The sequence below is a fragment of the Pseudomyrmex gracilis genome, unplaced genomic scaffold, assembly GCF_002006095.1.
Source record: "Pseudomyrmex gracilis isolate BER0280 unplaced genomic scaffold, ASM200609v1 scaffold_1819, whole genome shotgun sequence".
In the NCBI taxonomy this organism is placed as follows: Eukaryota; Metazoa; Arthropoda; class Insecta; order Hymenoptera; family Formicidae; genus Pseudomyrmex; species Pseudomyrmex gracilis.
Genome location: NW_018022403.1, coordinates 4,677 through 11,420, shown reverse-complemented (window position 1 = coordinate 11,420; position 6,744 = coordinate 4,677).

The following is a 6,744-nucleotide window of genomic DNA, read 5'->3' as shown; positions in this document are numbered from 1 at the left end:
AAATGAACTATTTTAAAAAATCCATTGATATCATAACTATAAATAAAAAAATACTCTACTTATTTATTTTNACTTGTTTTTCTGTAATATTTATTTAAATATAAAGGCACACTAATCGGGACAGGCACACTAATAGGGACAGTTACCCTAGACTAATCTAGATATCTGCGTCTTATATGATTATGAACTTTTCAGTGCCAGATATAGGTCTCCGAGACCCATCCAAAAGTTTTAAACTGGTGTCTCTGCTAGGTATTAGTTTAGCGCGACATCTGAAGATCATGAAAAAAAAATTTAGGTCTTTAGACAATGGTAGAGGTTGTTGACAGCGTCAGTCGTCATTTTTAATAGCTTCGTGAAGTTTGAATTTTGAAGTGCGAAAAGAATTTGAGAGACCCAAGTTTGAAGAAGACGTTGGCATTTCGAAAAGTAAATTGTTTTTCAGTTTGAGCACTTCTAACATATTAAATAATTGTTGTTTTTTTCATAATTTTATTAAAATGTGTACATTTATAACAATTTATTAGGTCAAGGTGCGCAGAAATGTTTCAAACGTTTCTTTGAAACTACTAGAGATTTTTTCAATTTGTTATTTTGATCGACAAAGAATAGTTTAAATTTTCTATTTAAAAACAAGACTACGTCCAAATATTGATTTATTGCTAAAATATTGCATGTCAAAGTTGGGCACTAGAAAAATATACTCTTCAATAACATTTCAAAAGACTTATTGTAAGATGTTTTTAAGTTTACAATTTTTAGAAAACACTTTTGTTTCTAAAAATACGAATGAGTCCGTACACAACTGCGTTGGAATTGTGTCAAAATCTTAATTACACAAACAGTTATGAATTTTTTTAAACAAAAAGCCTTTTTTCGAAAAAGAAATTGTCAGAGTTTTCTTTAAACGTTTATATTTTTGAAAGTACTGGAGATTTTTTCAATCTGTTTCTTTTGATCACGCAAAATCGTTTAACTTTTCGATTCAAAACAAAGAAATTGAAAAACTACTAATTTTTTGCGGAGATATTCGAACTGAAATTAATAAAAGTATTAATGTCAATTTCTATAATAATTCATCTTATATGTTCATTTGTTATCATAAACATTGTCGGCGAAGCTCGATGTCGATGAAAACATTGTCGGTGAAATGATTGTCGATGATCTAAACGTGTCGGTAAGTAAATATTGTCGGCGTAATGCGGTGTCGGTGAAACGATTATTGATGAAATGATTGTCGGTGAAGTAAAGGTAACCCCCTCTACCATTGTCTAAAGCTCTAAATTTTTTTTTCATGATCTTTAAATGTCGCGCTAAACTAACTAATACCTAGTAGAGACACCAGTTTAAAACTTCTGGATTGGTCTTATTGTTAGAGACCTATATCTGGCACTGAAGAGCTAGACAACTCGTAGGTCATTTTTTATATCTGGCACTGAAAGGTTAATTTTGTAATAGAGTCATTTAATAATTTTATAATATTCATTCAAAGTTACATTTTCTGTATATTAACATTCGAAGATGTTTTTCGGGTTTGAACCGCGTTAGTGTCATTTTTATACTGACGTTTCGTGAACATTTCAGCTCACTTTATCAGAGTTTCAAGAGCAGTCTGATACTTTTCTGTATATTTTTTATATCATTTTGTAAGCATAATTTTGTATTTGCTGATACAACATTAATACGCTATAAATTCCTTATTCATATACATGAAACAAGTAACAAGAGTTTATTTTGAGAGCTTATTTTGCTAAGTAAACTGAAACCGACAATCGGTTTTCATAATTGTTTGATATAGTTTTTTAATATATATTTTTTTGTCCTACATTATACTACATGATATAGTTTTTTAATGTATATTTTTTTGTTCTAAATTATACTACATAAAGTTTGCGAACAAATAAATATTAAGTATCGAAAAAGACACTTAGTATTTATTTACTTATCTTATATCTTAGTATTTACGAAGTACATTTTAATTTAGTGCAAAAAGTAAGAAGTGTAACTATTTGACATATGTTTATATTCACACAAAAGAACGCTTAATATGTTTTGAAACATCAAGATTTGATCCTTTCTAATATAAGAACAATTTTCAAACATAATTATGGCAGCCACGTTGAACGGTGAATTAGAATTATTCTTAGATTAAAAATTATAATTAAAATTTAATTATAATTAAAAATAATTATAATTATTAATAATTATTATTAGTTCTTATCTGTAATTCTTTGTCATCTGCAATTTATAATTAATATATAAAGCAATACTCATCCCGCTATATCTAACCATCCCACCATGTCAGAATCGATTGAAAACTATTTCAGAATTACAAGCTATTTATAAACTTTCAAGCCTACCAGGATAAAATGTTTTACTTTGTTTACTAGAGCAGGAATTACAAAATTTTTTGTTGGGATAGTCCACTTAGACTGCGCCCCTTTACAACTGAAAACACCGAATTACTCTTTGTGTTAGAGAATTACAAACTATTTATGAGCTTTTAGATATCCACAATTTAGATTTTTGAACTACAATCTCCTTGCGCGTATAGCCATTTCAAAGTATTTTTGCTTTAAGAAAAGTCTTTAATATAAAAAAAGAAAAATATACATTTAAAAACTACGCTTCATCTTCAGAGTAGAATTTCAACTCCTAACAGCGAAATACAAGAGAAAAAATCTTTAAAATAAAAGAAGTCGCTTACTTTTTTGCGGAATATTATTCGCAGATGTAGGAGTTTAGAACATATAGTTATAGTTATAGTTATAGTTTGCAATTTTCTAGCTTTCCGGAGCAATTACATATATGTTTTGGAGTAGAAATTGCAATTTTTTTTGTTAATAAAGAGAAATATTCGGGTCCACTTTGATTCCTAGAAAAAGTAGTATGGATCTGCACCCACTATAACGAGTGATACTTTATTGATCATAGTACGATTCGACATTGTTCGATTCGACACAAAATTATTCGACACAGAGTTATTGAACACAAAATTATTCGACACCATACGATTCAACACCGTACAATTTGACACAAGACGTATGTATGGTGTTGAATCGTACGAAGTCGAATAATCTCATGTCGAATAACATAGGCCCACAAAAAAACTTTTTTTTCTGCGCCATGAATGCCAGTATGATATTCCCATGTATTTTTTCCCGTTGAACACAAATCCGCAACCTCGTACCTGTCAGGATTTTTTCCTGATCTTAAAAAACATATCAAAACGCATGAAAACCATCAAAAACATAACTTTATCAATTGAATCATTCCCAAAACCATCTAATCCTACAACCGAATAACCCCTTAACGCCATTACCTCTCAATTCAATAACTCCATAATCCCTTAACCTTAAAACCCTATGTAGTGGAGAGATCTTGTACGGGGAAATCGAAAAATCTCGTGTATTTTTCAATAAGCCTATAACTCACTTATACCAGGAACTTATACCCTTGAAAAAGAAAAACTTTATTACAAGGATGCTTTTTTACGCTTGAGACATTTCTCTGTCATACATACTGAGTAAATCATACGACTAAAAATGTCGTTACTCATGTTTAATTGTCATAATGAAAAATCCTGCTACTTCAGAGAACACTGGAAATGGTGACACTGCTTCATAAGAAGATGTGTGGAATGATCCATTTTCCAATTCTCTGAAGTAACGAAACCAGCGAAGGCGCGCTGCCGTGCAGGTGGACGGTAGGGTGTGAGGATGAAGCCGGAGTGTGTCCGACGAGTTGACATTGTCCTCGTCAAAGTCGGAAAGCCCCCATACTTAGTCTTAGGGAGGTATGGGGGTTATCACCCCTAGGCCGGTGGACTTGCCCGCGATCGGAACGGGATCCCTACCGCGTGGGTTCATCAATATTCCCATGGCAAATTTCAATAGTTTTAAAAATCCGACACGATCTCAAGCTACTACAAACACACATGAGTGTATTGGTAACGCTGATGCCTATTACTGTGTTTGTGGAGATTTTAAAGTAAAAAAGAATTAAAGAGAGAAGAAGAATTAAAAAAAAGTTTCTGGTATAAGTGAGTTATGGGCTTATTAAAAAATACACGAGATTTTTCGGTTTCCCCGTACAAGATCTCTGCACTACATAGGGTTTTAAGGTTAAGGGGTTATGGAGTTATTGAATTGAGGGGTAATGGGGCGTTAAGGGGTTATTCGGTTGTGGGGTTAGATGGTTTTGGGGATAATTCGATTGATAAAGTTATGTTTTTGATGATTTTCATGCGTTTTGGTATGTTTTTTGAGGTCAGGAAAAAATCCTGACGTGTACGAGATAAACAGGTTGCGGATTTGTGTTCAGCGGGAAAAAATACATGGGAATATTATACTGGCATTCATGGCGCAGAAAAAAAAGTTTTTTTGTGGGCCTGTGTAATTTGGTGTCGAATCGTATAGTAGCGAATAATTTTGTGTCCAATAAATCTGTTCAATAATTTGATGTTCAATCGTAGTGTGGTCAAACGGAACGTCCTACTAAAACTTTTCGGTGATCTTGTACGTTGAGAAAGGTGTCTAGAAAATTCTAAAAGCTATTGCGTTCTGACATTTTCCTTCGTGCGTAGGCGTTCTCATACACTTCTCTACACATTGGTAGTTGTTTCAATAATATATAAAACGTACAAAAGTTTACTTAGTGCTACTTTTTGATATCACTTCTTTTGTAAAACAAGTTTTTAGAAAAAAAATGTTTTGTAGTATATAATATAAAAGTTAAGGAAAAAAGTTAAGGCATAGTCTTACTATTGACACAAGTATGTTATTGTAAATTGTATATAATACATGTTGTGCGTGTACTTGGCGCATGTTCTTACCTTTTTCTTTTTGAAAAGGAAAATTTTTTGAAATATCACATTTTGTAGTATGATATGTTATAGTTTAGAAACTATATCAAGATCAACTAAATTTCAAAACAGTTTATTTTAAAAAAGTTATATTTTCCAAAAAAAAATGTTAATTTTATTCCACTGTGTTGCAAAACATTACGTCGCGAGAAACTTTGTCGGAACGATTAGTACTATCGGAGGTGTTGCCGGTGCAAAACCACTACGCCGCGATGGACTGCTTCGCGCTCACCACGATCGGAGGTATTGTCGAAGTCTGATTTTTCTGTAAAATGTGGTTATTCCGTTTTCTGAATTAATTTTTTACTTCATAAATTTAAAGTATATAGTTTGTAGTTTTTTGTGCCAAGTTTCAAAACAGTTTAGTAAAAAGAGTTATATTGGAGGTAGTGCCAGCGCGAAAAAAATTTATTTACCCGTTTTCTGAATTAATTTTCTATCAAATTTAAAGTATATAGTTTGTAGATATTGTGTGCCAAGTTCCAAAACAGTTTATTAAAAAGTTATATCGGAGGTGTTGCTGGCGCGAATAACGCGAACCACTAGTATGCCTCTTGAGTCTCTCTTTCTCTAACTTACACTTCCTGTCTTTGTCTTATGCCATCTGTTAGCAGGCATACGAACAACGATGACAATGTTTCTAAAACGTATATTTTTTACTTCGAAACTTTAATCGTCGCATATCTCTAAATCAGAAGCACAAACAAAAACGCAAGAATACTTTTTTTTAAAGTTTTATTCTGAATCAATTGAGACTAAAACAAAAGTGATCGGTTTAGTCGTTCTTGAAATATTATCCCGTGAAAATTTCTCCACTTCTCAATTGCGTGAATTTTGTATATAATAAGTATAGATTCGAGCGCGACTTTATTGCGCATAAACTTGGCGCGAAGCACTACCGTGTCTCTTGATTAGTACGGAGTGCATCACATAAATTTCTTGTTCTTTTTCGCGGGTTCTGTTGGAGAGCAGTTTATTAAGAGCTCGTTTTTGTGCTTTTTCCAAGGCGTACGCGAAGTAGTTCTTAAATGACCACTTCTTGTCTACAATCAAGTTCAAGTAGCAAATGTACCGCTAGGACTCTACTCGCTCACTATTACCAAAATGGGATCATTCATGTGAAGCAGAAAATTAAAACTTCTCGCAAATGCTGCTTAGTTAACACAAAATTCGACATTTCAAACACAGTAAAAATCAAGGTTTTTGTATGAAACTCAAAGCGATATAAACTGAATATTATTAGCAGATGTCTAACCTCTCTGAAACTGCCAAAATCAGCTGTCACTATGAACCATTCACAACAGTCAGAGCCATCTTTTGGAAACGGACCGAACTAATTTGTACTCTCAATAAGTCGCTCTAGGTTACTGCATACCCAAACGGCATTTAGCACCGCCGCTTCAAACAAAGTTTACTCCTTTATTTTCTAACGGAGAAAGTGAGACACAGATCAACTACCTTTACAGCACGACTGAGAGAAAGACATAATCTATAGTCCAACAGAGATTTCTGTTTCGCAAGAACTTCTTACTTCCCGTCGGTATAGCAGCCCCGGAACCCCGAAAAATCATGTACGTTAAGTTAGCCCCCCCCTTTAACAATTCACTATAAAATTTATATACAAATTAAGTGCTATTTAGGTGCTAATTAGGTGCCCAATTAAAAACTTTGGTGCTCAAGTCGTTTGGCAGAAAATTAAAATTAAAGTGGGGGGGGGGGCTGAGTTAACGTCAAGCTGGCCCCCCCATATTAAAAAATTATATTTTCAGTAACAAATTCTACATCAAATTAGGTGCTATTTAAGTGCTACTTAGGTGCCCAATTAAAAACTTTGGTGCTCTAGTCGTTTGGCAGAAAATTGACATTAAAGTGGGGGGGGG